Source organism: Pinus tabuliformis, chromosome 4_2, assembly GCF_031772625.1.
Source record: "Pinus tabuliformis cultivar Carrire ecotype Pingquan chromosome 4_2, CPIR1, whole genome shotgun sequence".
Taxonomy (NCBI): domain Eukaryota; kingdom Viridiplantae; phylum Streptophyta; class Pinopsida; order Pinales; family Pinaceae; genus Pinus; species Pinus tabuliformis.
Window position 1 is genome coordinate 602,953,293 of NC_142304.1, and position 15,589 is coordinate 602,968,881.

Here is a 15,589-nt window from a genome sequence, read left to right on the forward strand (position 1 = left end):
GCTCCGATCCGCGGTTCCGGGTTTGGATCCTCCGGGGGGGGGGGCGATTCCTGCAACCCTGGTATAGGGGCATGTGAGGCCACCTGCTGAGTAGTATCACGCTAAGTGGCACCTTGCTCCAGCAAATGGTGAGATGCACCCGATCCCTCTCAAACCTGGAAAACTCGTGGGCTCTCACGCTGTCTAGCCTCCACCGTCGTGAATCTCTGCCCCATCACCTCGATCTGCCTCGACAGATCCTGCACTGATTTGAGGAGCATGTCTGCAAATTTCTTCCCATCATCATCTGCCATCGGATCCTCCTGCTTTGCGTCCACCACAGGCTCCTCCTGTTCTGCGTTCACCACAAGCTCCTCCTGTTCTGTGTCCACCACCCAAACACAGTCTCCCTCTCCGTAGGTGTTCTCCAACCTACACCCAGTGTCTCTGTATCTCCTACCTCTGTAACAGATGTAAAGCTTTTCCCCCGGTGTCATAGATTGCTAGCTCCACGGGCTGAGCCAGATCTATGCTCTGATACCATTGTAATATCCCATTTCTGGGATATCCCTCAAACCCAAGCAAACTCCAACCAAACACGTCCAAATGATATAGTGACCAGGAAACTCAAAGTGATAAAAATAACAGTGGGTCGAGACCATGATGCAGAGGCATCCACCTCAGGGGACTCACGCAGATTTTCAGAGGATTGCACAAGAGAGAGAGATTTCGATTCCTCCATGTTGGCTTCCAGGTTGGAAGAATAAGTGGCGTGCATGACTAGTGCTACATCATCAGAAGTATGGTATATAGACAATGGAGCCTCGTGGCATATGATGGGAATCAAGGAGTGTTTCTCAAAATATCAAGAAGTGAAGATGAACTTTCAGATCACCATGGGGAACAATGCAAAGTGTACTCCAATAAGAAAGGGTACCATAGTCTTTCAGACAGAATCAGGAGAGCAGTTTTGTGCCACAAATGTGCTGCATCTGCCAGGATTGGGGATGAACTTACTTTCCGTGTCACAACTACAAGGCAAGGGCTATGACGTCTACTTCATCAAGGAAAAGGTATACGTCAAACACCTGAGCTGGAAAAAGAAAGTGCAGATCGGGATCAAAAGTAATCGGTTGTATAGATTACAACTAGAATCTCCGATGGCACTAATAGGGAGTCATGGGGACAAAGACTTCAACGAACTATGGCACCGAAGGATGGGTCACTTGCACCATGGAGCTCTGAGAATTCTTAGGAGCACTGCAACAGGAGTTCCGGATCTGAGTATGGAACAAGATGATGTATGCAGGGGATGTGCTCTAGGAAAGTATGTCAAGGCGGCATTTCCTGGGAGAAACTACAGGGCCAAGAGTATACTAGGATTGATACACTTAGATATCTTCAGACCTATGTCCGTCAAAGCTCTCAATGGTGCCGAGTATTTCCTTAATTTCATTGATGACCACTCAAGGAAAACTTGGATCTATTTTTTGAAAACCAAGGATTAGGTTTTCAGTTGATTCAAGGAGTTCAAGGCTCTAGTGGAGAATTTGACAGGTAAGAAAATAAAAGTCTTGCACTCAAATAACGATGGAGAATATCTCGATAAGTACTTCACTGATTTTTGCGCTAAGGAGGGCATCAGAAGAGAGTGGACAGCTCCCTACAATCCGGAGCAGAATGGGGTGGCAGAAAGGAAAAACAGGACTATTGTAGAAGCAGCTAGGGCCATGTTGTATGATCAGGATATGCCAAAATTCCTATGGGCAGAAGCATGAAACACAGCTGTCTACGTTTAGAACAAGACTCCTCATCGGGCATTGGGCAAGATTACTCCAGAGAAAGTCTTCACTGGGAAGACACCTGAAGTGAGTCATTTCAGGATATTTGGGAGTTTGGCATATTGTCGCATACCCAAAGAAAAGAGGAAGAAGTTGTATCAGACTGCAGAAAAGGGGTATCTCGCAGGAAATAGCGAGAACTCTAAGGCATACAGGAATCTATCTTCCAAGGAGAAGGAAGGTACTAGTATGACGAGATGTAAAGTTCATGGAGGACAGAGCTTTCAGAAGATCTCGTGAAATGCATTCCAAGGAATAGTCGAAAGAGGATCCGTTGGTCATGCCTCTTCAACCAACGGAAGTGAAGAATCCTTCCTCAGATCAGGAAGATTCTCAGGATGAGGAAGGGGAGCAAATAGAAGCACCTGTTGGCAGAGGAGGAACCAGCAGGGAACTTCGTCAGATTCTGCGTGATGCAGAGAACTTCATCGGAGAGCCAAGGAACAGTAAAAAGGAGTGAAAACATCCAGACAAGTATCAGGCATTAATAGCTCAGGATGGAGAGCCTACCAGCTTCAACGAGGCAGCTCAGCATCAAGTCTGGCTAGATGCAATGGTGGAGGAGTATAACTCCATAATGGTAAACGACGTCTAGGAGGTGGTGTGAAGGCCTCAAGACAGATCTGTGGTAGGTTCAAGATGGATCTACAAGATTAAATATGTTGCGGATGGCAGTATTGAAAATACAAGGCCTAGTTTGTGGCTAAGGGGTATGCTCAAAAGGAAGGGATTGACTATGAGGAAACCTTCGCCCCAGTAGCTAGGTATACATCTATTAGGACCGTGATATCTCTTACAGCCAGGATGGGATGGGAGATCCATCAGATGGATGTCAGGACGGCATTTCTGAACAGGGTAATAGAAGAAGAAGTATACATTGAACAACCAGAGGACTTTGAAACTCATGAGAAGTCTCATGTATGCAGACTGAAGAAAGCCTTGTATGGGCTAAAGCAGGCACCAAGAGCGTGGTATGGTCGAATAAATGGCTACTTGCAGAAGATGGGGTTTGTCAAGAGTGACGCGGATGCGAATCTCTACTATCTAGTCGTAGAGAGCGAGCCACTTATCTTAGTATTATATGTGGATGATCTCTTCCTGACAGGATCATCCAGACTCATTGAAGACTACAAGAAGAATCTAGCCACAGAGTTCGATATGAAGGATCTGGGACGTGTTGTCGCGCAGATTGACACGACAACGCTCAGACCGGGGGCTGTCACTCTGATCCCCGATCTCTCCGTTTAAGCCTGTCTCCCGCGGCTAAGGGGGGTAGACCCTATGATGTGACGAAGACCAACTGTCGACCAGTTGGTTGGGAGACACGATATGAAAAGCACTAAAAGGATTTGATTAATTTAGCAGACCAGTGCCTTAAGAGATTGTTTGTTAAAACGATTACTTGTTAGATGATATAGAAACACAAACCGTGAACAGCAATCATTTGTCGTCGCAAGATATCAGTTAAACTCACAATGCTCTTAGAATGACCAAAACGATATCCAGCAACTGAGAATTTTGAAGAGATGAATGCTTTAAACCACCACAAGAATCATAAATCATTAACCAGATATCATATTCGTGTCCAGACTTGAAAATTTAAATCTCAGCATAAAAGATGTAACTAGATCTGGCAAAAAGAAAATTTCCACAATATTTTAAAATTTTTTATGCTTTTTCAATTTTATTTTTTTTTAAGTAAAATTAAAACTAAATTAAAATCTGAATAAAATACAATTCAAAATTTTAAAATCTAAAACTAAAGCTAAAACCCTAAAATCCATTTTTATGAATTTTTATTTATAAACTTTAAACAAAGCCTAAAAAAAAATTTTAAAAAAATCTAAATTTAAATTTAATCTAAAACTCAACTATATTAAAACTAAACGTAAAGCCTAAAAATAAAAAAAAATTATAAATGAATCTTTTTTCTTTTTTTTAAATTTAAAATAAAAAATAAAATAAAACTAAATTTAAATCTAATTTTAAAAACTAAAATCTAAAAATGATAAAGTTTGAATTATGACTAAACCCTAATCAAAAACTAAAACATGACCACGTGAATGTTCTATATCATAAAATTGAGAATTAAACTATCGAAAATATATGATACATGCTACACTAAAAATAATCCAAACCAAACAAAACTACGCAATAAAACTGATCGAAATGGAACAAAGTGTATACCTGCGCATATGACAAAAACAATGGAAAATTCGTTTGATGTTTCACCTGGTCATTTCGATAGCAGACGGCGGAAAACGTATGGGCAAAATGAAACTCACTCTCCTCTCGCTGTTTTACAGGTATCCGACAGCAGCAAGGGGCCACAGCTTCTTTCCCAGCCGACACTTGATAAGACTTTCAGGCTGCGTTGATCATGACAGGGTCTTCCACCGTTTTGGTTCAATCTGACAAATTCGATGTATATCTATCGCACATCCAGAAATCTGGGCGCTTGTAAATGGAACGATCGGTTCTGTTACCTCACCAAAACTCATGAATCGCTTGACCCGTCCGCGTGTTTTATCCACGCTGTCTCGTTCAAAGCCGCTCTTTCCTTTTCCTGTTATCGCATCTGAAAATATGCCGACGCTAACTGAAATAAGGCAGTCAACACAGGAATGAATCTTCGCAGGTAATGGTGAGGGAGTGCGAGGTTTTTAAAAAGAAATGCGCAGATGGATGTGCAGCCCCGTGACGTCTGAAATGGACATGCAAGATGATATCGACGAACAGCTGATACTCATAACAGAACAATGCGATTCTCGCCCAATCTCAGAGATGCCTTAAACGATTTTGCTTTCGGATGGGTGTGGGAAAATGGCAGGCTGCTGAGGTAAATAGAAGTGAGACTACATTGAAGAGCAGCGAGCACAGGGTAATAATATGCGTGAACAGGCAAGCCGACTGCCCAGAAAACAGTGAAACTCCTCACAAATTTATATTTGGTAAGCCCCTGAAGAAAAACCCTATACCTGCAATTGCAAGGAAACAAAACCCTAATAAAAACTGTATAAAGCAAAAATTTGAAACCCTAGATCAGCTTGATTAATTTACAAATTTTGGCCCCTTAACAGCGAGATTTAGCCATAATAACAGAAAATATTATCGAAAATTTCAGATTTTACTGTGAAGAACTTCAGAAAATCTCTCATGTAAATTAGAAAAAAAAAAAACTAAATGATAGACCCAGGATCAAATCCAATTGGGCTCAGCAAGAAAAATGCTTGCGGGAGTTGGCTGGTTCAGCCGAGAACTTCCCCAAATGCCCACCAATCTTCTTCGGTAAGGGTTTTCTACACAGCTCAGAACAACCATCAGTAAAGAGGGCAAAAATGCTGCTAGATCCCAAAAGTAATGGAGATACCTACCATTACTTCAGAAACCCTAACATCACTCAAACCCTAGCAAGTGAACAAGATACCTGTGCTCACAATACTCTACAATAAGCTATTATTAATGGCTGAAAAATAAAATATGCAGAAACTAAATTAGCTCACAGCACTTCCAGAGAGTAACACCAGCTAGATTTGGACTCCAAAGTCTTCTTTTATTAACCAGAAACAGATTACAAGAGAGCTTCTTCAGTACACGACTCACAGATCGAATGATCTGAAATGACCCCTAGCACCCTATTTAAAGGAAATTATCCCAACGGCTAGTTCGAGTGATCCACGTCGAAATGATCTCAACCGTCGATGAGGATCAAGACATCTCTTAATCTCATCCGTCGAAATTGTTAACTTATTATTAAAAATAATATTTTGCATGCATTCACTCAAAATATTATTATTTTATTATTTAGGGTTTTCGCTTTATTTTATAATTTTTTATTATTTTTTATTTATTTCATTTTTTTAATTTTTTTAATTTTTTAATTTTTATTTATTTTCTTAAATGGATCATCGAACTAAGCCTTTAGAAACATCACCTAGGACCTAGGACTTAGGACTCATGAGGGGATTTAAAACATTTTCCAACCCTCAAGACACATTACATCATGACTTTTACAATTTACATCTTAAGGGGGAAAACCCCTTTATCATAGACCCTCATAAACCGCCCAGTTTCTGCGACACAACTATAATCTAGCAGATTAACACACTAGGATTCTCCTAAAATTCTAATGACAAAATCCATCCCGACTTTGGGGTCAGGCTGAAGGAAAACTCTGCCAATCATGGATCGATGAGACGAAAAACCTTCCGGGACGTAGATTATCATTAGAAAGTTAGGTCCACCCAGGCAATTTACATACACGACTCCTGCTAAGATTATTTACATTTCATATATGCAGACTGGGTTTACAACATAAATCGATCAAGCTGCTAATGACTGCAGGATGGCACGGACATGTTGATCAAGTGCTACCCCCTTTTGCAAAGAAAAAGGGGGTGTATTGCATGGGTAGTTGGCCGGTAGTGGTCAACAAGACGAATGCACTATTTTCTAAGGTTGGAAGTTTGGCAGCAGAAAGGAGAAATCTTCCTTGAGCAAGGAAGGTATTCTACAGAAATTCTGAAAAGGTTCGGGATGGGAGACTATAGACCTATGGCTATGCCAATGATCACCAACTGGAAGAAGATTGATGCATCAGAAGACAAGGATGTCGATCCCACCCTATACCGACAACTCATAGGGTCCCTGATGTATCTAGTCAATACCAGGACAGATATTTGCTACACTGTCAGCACCCTCATTCAGTTCACAGTGGAACCAAAGAGGGCACATTGCGCAGCAGCCAAACACGTTCTCAGGTATTTACAAGGAACAGTCGATTATGGGCTCTTGTACACTAAAGGTAAGGATATTAGTTTGACTGGATTTACTGATGTAGATTGGGCAGGAAGTTCAGTGGATCGAAAACGTACCTTTGGGTACTGTTTCAACATTGGATCAGGGATAACCTCCTGGTGCAGTAGGAAATAGAAGTTTGTGGCTCTGAGCTCATCTGAGGCAAAATATATGGCAGCAAGCACAGCTTCGTGTGAGGCCATATGACTTAGAAAACTGCTGGTAAACCTATTCAGAAGAAATATGCGGGCGACTAGGATCATGTGTGATAATCAGAGTTGCATCAAACTCTTTGAGAATCCAGTATTTCATGATAGGTCAAAGCATATTGATATCCGATGTCACTTTGTCAGAGATTGTGTCCAACGTGGAGCTGTACAGTTGAGCTACACTCCTACAAGGGAACAAGTGGCAAATATCCTCACCAAGGCCCTTGGAAAGTCAAAATTTGACTACTTCAGGGAAAAGATGGGGATGGTAAAGAACCCCTTTCAGAAGTAGTGTGTTAGCAGCACGAATGAAGAGGGAGTTGTAGTGCAGATGCAGTGTTGGGAGAAAGGACCAATAGCAGCACAGATGCAGAGGGAGTTGCAGTGCAGATGCAGTGTTGGGAGAAAGGACCAACAGCAGCACAGATGCAGAGGAAGGTGCAGTGCAAATGCAGTGCTGGGAGAAAGGACCAGTGGCAGCACGGATGCAGAGGGAGATGTCGTACAGATGCAGCAGTGGCAGTGGCAGAACCATGGGCAGCAGTACAAGATGTAGCAATGCAGAGGATGTTGGGCAGGGAGGCCTAGCATCAGCACAGGTACCGATGTCAGATGATCAGAGTAATACTCAGTGAGGAGTATTGCTAGAGCACAGTCCTCGCTAAGAGGGATTGTTGATTTGGGGTAGCATCGGATGTGCTCTAGCCACGAAATTTGGTGGAGAGGTTGGGGCACATGAGATCTCCAATACCCAGAAAGGGTTTGGGCAGATTCTAAACAAATCAGGAGATATTAAAATAATTAATATTTTCAATGGAGTCCCTAAGTCTAAACTTAGGGAAAATAAAATATTAATGTGTATTAATATGAATCTGTGTTAGAATAGTCCAAAAAGATATGGATCAAGCCAGATCTAATCTTAGTCATTGATTAGGGACTTAAACTCGGTCGTTGAGATGTCAACAGAAAAAGTATAAGAGGAGGCTTAAGGGGCACTTGGAGAACACACTGAGGGAGACCAGTCAGTTCAATTTCTGGAGCGAGGTTTGCTGAGAAATTGAACCAGTGGTCTGGAGAGCAGTCAGGAGGCAGTGAGTACAGAACAGAGAGATGGGAGATCAGCGCAGAAGAGGCAGATGCAGAGCAAGAGGAAGCCACACAAAGGCAACAGAGGCTATGCAGAGCCAAAAGGGCCTGCGTCATCCACGCAGAGGCTACAGGAGTAACGCAAAAGCCCAGAGAGGTTGCGCAGAGCCTTAGTAGGCTGACGAAAAGGGTTTCAGGCTGTAGCAGAGGTCAATAGGGCATACGTTGGGTTTAAGAAAGTGCTGGAAGTTTGTCTATCTGTTGGTACACCAATTTGGCACCCTGTTGTACAAGAAAATTGTTAAATAATAAAATCCTCACTTGCTGCACCGATTTTCCTACATTGGGTTTTTCCGAGGACATTAGTCCAATATAACTGTGTCAATGTGTGCATATTTTTGTTTCTGTATTACGATGTGATATCTGCAACAGTATTTATTTTAATGTTTGTTGAAGTAATTTCATGAATAACTTATGATTAAATAAGTAGGAAAAGTAAATCAATTGTTGCAGTGATAGAATTTTCACAGAGATGAAACCTTTCCATTGATATGCTCAATGACTTCACTTTCTTCGAGGACTATGTCTATCCTCCTTTTCCATGCAAGGAAGTTTGATGACCCAACCAACTTATAGATCTCCTTGAAAAGCAAAGTCATTTTATCATATTTAGATTATAGAATAAAAGATACTTACTTAATAAGTGAAGATGAAATCTTCAACTTGATCCCTTTGATGGTGGTTGATGAAGATGTATTAGTGCTTCTTTTGGATGATCTTTTTCCAAATGAAATCCCTTCCTCAATAAAAGGAAATTGTTCCTTTTATGATGACAACGCTTTTTATCTAGCTCTCCTTTGATGATGCCAATTTGATGAGGATCTCTTGATGCTTCCTCGAGGGTTCTTGCTTTAGTTGGAGGCTTCTTTGTCTTCAAGATACTTCGACTTTTCAATGGTGAATGAGTGCAGATCATGAATGTTTCTAGGGTTTCGACTTTTTCCAAGATGACGTGATCTATATCCTTAAAGTGTGTCTCTTGTATGTCTATATTTTGGGCTACCTTGCTTTGTAGATCTCTTCAACTTGATGAGGGTCTTTGTGGCCTTTTGATAGTTACTATAGGATCAAAAACTTATGTTGGTGTAGACTTCTCATTGCCTTAACTTGTAGATCTATTTGCCTTGAGTAGAGATAGGGCATTGGCCTTGATTATTTGATGATCCCAAGACTTCTCTTGAAGTAGACTTCCTTCTTTGATCTAGGGTTTGATTCTTCAATGTAGATCCTTCAACTTGCTCTGATGCCTTTCTCGAGATTCGATCCTTGAGTGTCCCTTGATAAGATGCCCTTCCTTGACTTTGACACCTTACTCTGATTCCAAGTTGAAAAATCTAGGGTAGTAGACTTAGGTGATTTCTCTCAGTTAGTAACTTCTTGTAAGTATCTTTTACTTCATTAGATTAGGATCTTTTCTTTGATTAAGTTATTGTTGTTCTTCTTCATCAAACAGCTACCGATGCATAAAAATAAATACACAAGAGACACAAAATGTAGGCTATGAGCCAGGGCCAAAACCTCTCACTCTTTGAGAGGAAAACCCGCACAAATTCTTCTTATAGAGATTCCAATTGACGAATACCAAGACCAAGACCCTTGACCTATTAGCCACTCCAAGACCAAGACACTAGTTCTCTGTCTTCTGCTCTTTTCTTCTTCTTGACTCCTCTTCCTCTTTGACCTTCAATGAACTGTAGATGCATACCAAGATATATCAATGTAGTGTCACCAAAATGTGACCATTGTAGTGTGGAAATTCGGAATCCCGAATCGCTTCTGCAGCAACCGATTAAGTTTCTCCTACTTGTTAATTTCTAAATCAAGTTACTCACTGTTTCCTACAGTAAATAGCGAAACTAATAACTGCAGTCTACACCATGGAAAAAAGAAATTGAACATGAAAGAAATACAACACATCTACACAGTTATTTTTGGACAAATGTCACCAAAAAAACCCAATGTGGGAAAACCAGTGCAGCATCTCTGAGGATTTTATTATTAAGCAGTAGTAATTTCTTAGTATAATTCGTTGGATTCCCAACTGGCTATCCTATACAGAGAAACACTGGACAAAACAAGTAGTGAGATGCTCTCACTCTATCATTGGAAGAATCTGACCCTGATTTCACTAGAAAGAGGCTTTGCATCCCTTCTGCCTCAGCCTCTACGCAGAACTGCATCAACCCTAAGCAGTCTCTACGTCACCTCTGTTGGGGACCATGTTGCTCTTCCTTTTGATCCTCTACTGCCCAGAAACTTCGATTTCCAATCTCTTGGTTTCACACCCCAGCTCTCGACTTCTGAAACTCTATTTCCTCAACAAGAAATTCGATCTCCCTCTAGGCTCTATGTGGGTCAACATCAGCCTCTCTCTGGACGTCGTTCTATCCTCTCTACCTTGTACTCTCTGGCCTAGGAAAAGACTCCTCACTAGATACTATCCATGCCCTCTCTACAAAAGATCATTAACAAAAATCTCTCCGGCAGCTGCTCTGCTTCAAAAAATCGAACTTCTAATCTTCTTTGTGGGTATTCTTCAAGTGCCCATCAAGCCTCTTCATATAATCCTCTCGTTGACCAATCAACAGCCCAGATTAGATTCTAATCAATGGCTAGGATCATATTGACTTGATCTCCACCTTCTTCTAGAAGTTTCACCCACAGTTTAGATTAATACCCATTAATTATTTTAATTTCCTAAGTTTAGACTTAGGTTCCCATTAAAAATAATTAATTATTTTAATAAAATTGTCTCCGAGTGGAATTTCCCAAAACAATTTGTGGGTATTGGAGAATGCATGTTTCTAAGCCTCCCTGCAAATTTTGAGACTTAGAGCACATCCGATGCTACCAGAAATCAACACTCCCTCTTAGCGAGGAATGTGCTCTAGCAATGCACCCTGTTGAAGCATCACTTTGTTTTGTAACATCTCCTTCTGTGCTGCTGATGTCTGACATCCTATCCACCAACTACTGCGCAAATGTTGCATCTATACTGTTGCTGACCCTGCCACTGTCAACACTACATTCGTACTGCAACTCCCTCTCAATTTTGCATCCTTGTTGTTGTTGGCACTGCCTCTTCAACTGTTGTTGCTATTACATCAACAATGGAAAGGCATCCCAAATTACTGAACAAGTGTTCAGTATGATGCATCTCGTTGTTGGAGTCTGACTACTGCTAGTATCTCTGTTGACCCTCTGAAGCCTCTATGCTACTACTAACCTCTGCTCTGTGCCAACTACACTAATGTCAACTCTAGCTATGTGTTGCTCAGCCTCTGGCGCTTCTAGCCACTGCAATTGTCACTCCGACACTCCGCTACATCAACTGACCTGGTCCATCCTGCTACTGCTGATTTGGGCTCCCAAAGCAAGGAATTGACCTGAGATGTGGGCTCCTCAAGCATCCTGCCCAACTACAGTCCTTTCGAACTACAATTCTAAATCTCCCCATCTCCCTCCTCAAGATGTCTGGGCTGACATGGCGAGGTTTGAACTATAGTTCTAAATCTCCCCATCTCCCTCCGGGAGATTCCTAGGCTGTCATGGCAAGCTCCTCCTCCTCGATCTTCACAGCTACAACTTTCGGATCATGCTTCTCATCTTTGTCCTTCTTCCCGAGAGGACACTCTGTTGCGTAGTGACCGAATTCACCACACCTGAAGCATTTGGTCTTCGAAACATCTTTCTTCTTCTTTCGTTGCTCCTGCTACCCCTTGGATGCGAGAGTTGCATTCTCTTCCTTCTACTTGGGCTTCGACCCACTGTTGCTGCTTTCGTCAAGTTTACACTTGACCAAGTCCCTCCTCAGCTCCTCTTGCTTAAGAGCTTCCAACATCTCATCCTAGTTTGGCAAAGTCGCCCTGCCCAGGATGCTATGGACAAAGACTTGCCACTTCTGAGATACTGAATTTAGCGCCAGTCTTACCACCTCAGAACCTTGAGGTGTTGACCCCACAGCTGCCAACTCATCTTGGGTCTCCTGAAGCTTTGCAAGGAACGAATCAATGCCTTCCCCCTTCTGCATCTACATAGATCTCATCTTCTGCTCTAAGTACATCTTCCGCTGCTCGGAAGATCCTTGATAAAGCATCGACAATGCATCCCACATCTCCTTGGAAGTGTTTTTGCCAGCAATGTGACAGACTATATGATCCTTCACTCCGTCGAGGATCATTCTTTTTGTTTTCGCCATTTCTCCCTTGTACTTCTTGAGCGGATTTGGATTCGTGGACTCAGCTACCATGCTGTCGACATAGATTTTGAGAAAGTGTTCATCCAGAAGGCATGACATCCTTTCCTTCCAGATCAAATACTTGGATGCCCAATCCAACCTATCCTGATCTCTCAGTCCACTGACTTCCATCTCTGCCAATCGAAAAAGTCAAACAACCTCCTCTCTCCTTTACGCAGCGCTAGACTGGCTTATGCACGCCCTGCTAGAGCTTATAGATCTGCCCCTCTCTGTTGCTGCTCAGCTAGTGAGAATTCAGACTCCTTGGCTAGAAGTCCTCTGAGGAAGAATTTCCTCCCCTGTGTTTCTCTCTTCCCCTCTGACATATTTTTGCCCAGCAACTGCATGCAAAAATTGCTTCCCACCATAAAATCCCTCTTCGCTAAAGCTTCTGCTGCAGTGCTCCCTCTGTCACTGACAAATTTTGATCTGGAAATCTTACCTCTCTGTCGACTCACTCAGAGAGAGATTGACCATGAAAATCTAGCCCTCCTGGCCTAAACTGCACAAACCCTCAAGGGATTCGATTTGTTGCCTATGCAACACTTCGACTTTGTTCAGCGCTGGGCTCTTCCGACACTGCTCTCTTCTTTCACCGGCACCTCTGATACCATGTGAAAATTCGGAATACCGAATCACTACTGCAACAACTGATTAAGTTTCTCCTACTTGTTAATTTCTAAATCAAGTTACTTATTGTTTCTTACAATAAATAGCGAAACTAATACACTGGAGTCTACACCATTTAAATTACAAGTAGAAAAAATAAACTGAACATGAAAGAAATACAACACATCTACACAGTTATTTTTTGGACAGATGTCACTGGAAAAACCCAATTCGAGAAAACCGGTGCAGCAGCTCTAAGGGTTTTATTATTAAGCAGTAGTAATTTCTGAGTACAATTCGTTGGATGCCCAACTGGCTATCTTATATAGAGAAAAACTGGACAAAACAAGTAGTGAGATGCTCTCACCCTATCACTGGAAGAATTTGACCCTACTCACGCTGGAAAGAGGCTCTGCGTCCCTTCTGCGTCAGCTTCTCTGCAAAACTGCGTCCACCCTATGCAATCTCTGCGTCACCTCTACTGGGGACTGCGTTGCTCTTTTGATCCTCTGCTACCCAGAAACTTCGATTTCCAGCCTCCCTATCTCACCCCCTGGCTCCCGGCTTCTGAAACTTGATTTCCTCAACAGGAAATTCGATCTCCCTCTAGGCTCTGCGCTGCCACTATGTGGGCCAGTGTCAGCCTCTCTCTGGATGTCGTTCTATCCTCTCTACCTTGTACTCTCTAGCCTAGGAAAAGACTCCTCACCGTATATTATCCCTGCCCCTCTCTACAAAAGATCACTATCGAAAATCTCTCCAGCAGCTGCTCTGCTTCAAAAAATCGAACTTTTGATCTTCTTTGTGTGTATTCTCTAAGTGCCCATCAAGCCTCTTCTTATAATCCTCTCGTTGATCAATCAACAGCCCAGATTAGATTCTAATCAATGGCAAGGATCATATTGACTTGATCTCTGCCTTCTAGAAGTTTCACCCACAGTTTAGATTTAACCCATTAATTATTTTAATTTCATAAGTTTAGACTTAGGGTCCCATTAAAAATAATTAATTATTTTAATAAAATTGTCTCCAGATGGAATTTTCGAAAACAATTTCTAGGTATTGGAGAATGCTTCTGTCTAAGCCTCCCTACAAATTTTGAGACTTAGAGCACATTCGATGCTACCAGAAATCAATATATAGCAGCACTGAAATACTTGTCAGTGCAATCCGAGTTCCCATATCGAAATACTTGTCATTCGAACTTGTCACTGCCAGTTATCTGAACTTGTTGACTGTGAGACAACATCCTATACCTTTATCACGCTTCTTTACTATGAGATATACCGAATCACTGTGGCATAATACTGAACTGTAGGTTCGTCATGATACGGAACTGTGACTACTTCAAAGACACCGAACTGTGGTCTATACAGAGACCATTCTCCCTTGTTGTCACTATGATCATAAGAGGGATCTGAATTCCCTTAACAGTGGTTAACTATAGAGAGAACCCCGTTGTCCCTTCTCCATCCGAGTTCCTTCCTGTGATGCATACAAACTTATTACTGCCTCTAAAATTCTCAGACATCTGAACTTCTGAACTGTTCTAATGTGAAGTGCCTTCACACCTATTTATAGTGGTTGGTCCCATAAATAAGCTGACCTATGCATATCCGAATAGGTGTGTCTATTTGAGGTGAGCTGACATGAGTTTTATCTTTGTTTTGAGGCTGACTTCAAGAGGGGGACTAGTGCTTGTCATTGGAGGGCTTCTAGACATTTTCATAGACTCATATACATTATTATCTCCCCAAGAAGGGTTTTTCATACATGACATTGACTTTTTGAATCTAATGATAAATCCTAATGCTCTCAATGAGAGCCATTAACAAATAAAATCTCTTGCTCATGAAACCCATGAAGTAAGGTATTACAAAAATAATTTTATTATTATTTACAAAGATAATAATTACATGTCATTACGATGATCGAACCTAGTTACATTTTAGAACATGGGGGTGACTGTAGCGAGGTGATGGTCCTGCTGCAACAATCTAGAACTAATCTGACTGGTCTCCTTGTTCCCACTGCACTGGACCCTGAGCATGGCACACTGGAGTCTCATACTCCTCCTCCACCTGGATCTGGTGCCCCACTATATCTTATCAAGACTAGTCCCTGGCTAGGACCCTTCTTTTCTTTGCAACTTGCACTTCCTTCGGCACCTGTCTCTGGCAACTGGAAGTCAATCTTTTGCCCAGATCTACATTGTAGCTAACTCATATGATCTCCTCTAGCAATCTCGTACAGCCATCCCTGCAGAGCTACAAAATCTGGAAACTCAAAACTAGAAAAAGAAACCTCGAAAATCTCCCTCTTTCACTCTGGTCGGTTGTTGAATCTACTACTCGAACTCCCTTCTGGATTGAGAAAATCTACTTATAGCAACTGCCAATCTGCAGTTGGAAAATTTTCGATCTCTAAGACTCAAGATCCCTTAAGAGAAATTCCCGCTCTACTTGTGTGTGCTTTTCTCTTCCACCCGACGTTGGTTCTGCTTCTACAGCAAAACTCTTTGCGTCCACCAAAGGAATCTGCTCAGTGAAAATCTGAGCTGCAATTGCTCCCTCTGACTATTGGAATCACTAATCTGGGCAACTCGATTTTTCTGCACCCTGCAACTAAAAATCGAAATGTTGCCACAACAACCCAGCTTACCTGTCAATGGACTGCGATGCCTCTGAAAATTTCAGCCTGCTGCTCCCTCTAAGCAGCAAAATTTTCCTCTTCACTTTTGAGCTTCGTGAGTGATCACTCACACTCTGATA

General features: G+C 41.9%; 1 protein-coding gene across 4 annotated transcripts in view; it reads right to left on the reverse strand.

Annotated features, from left to right (window-relative positions):
* Positions 1 to 15,589, reverse strand: part of LOC149170728 (Metallopeptidase M24 family protein) — a 446,763-nt gene that overhangs the window by 162,068 nt on the left and 269,106 nt on the right. The gene's annotated exons all lie outside the window — the stretch shown is intronic.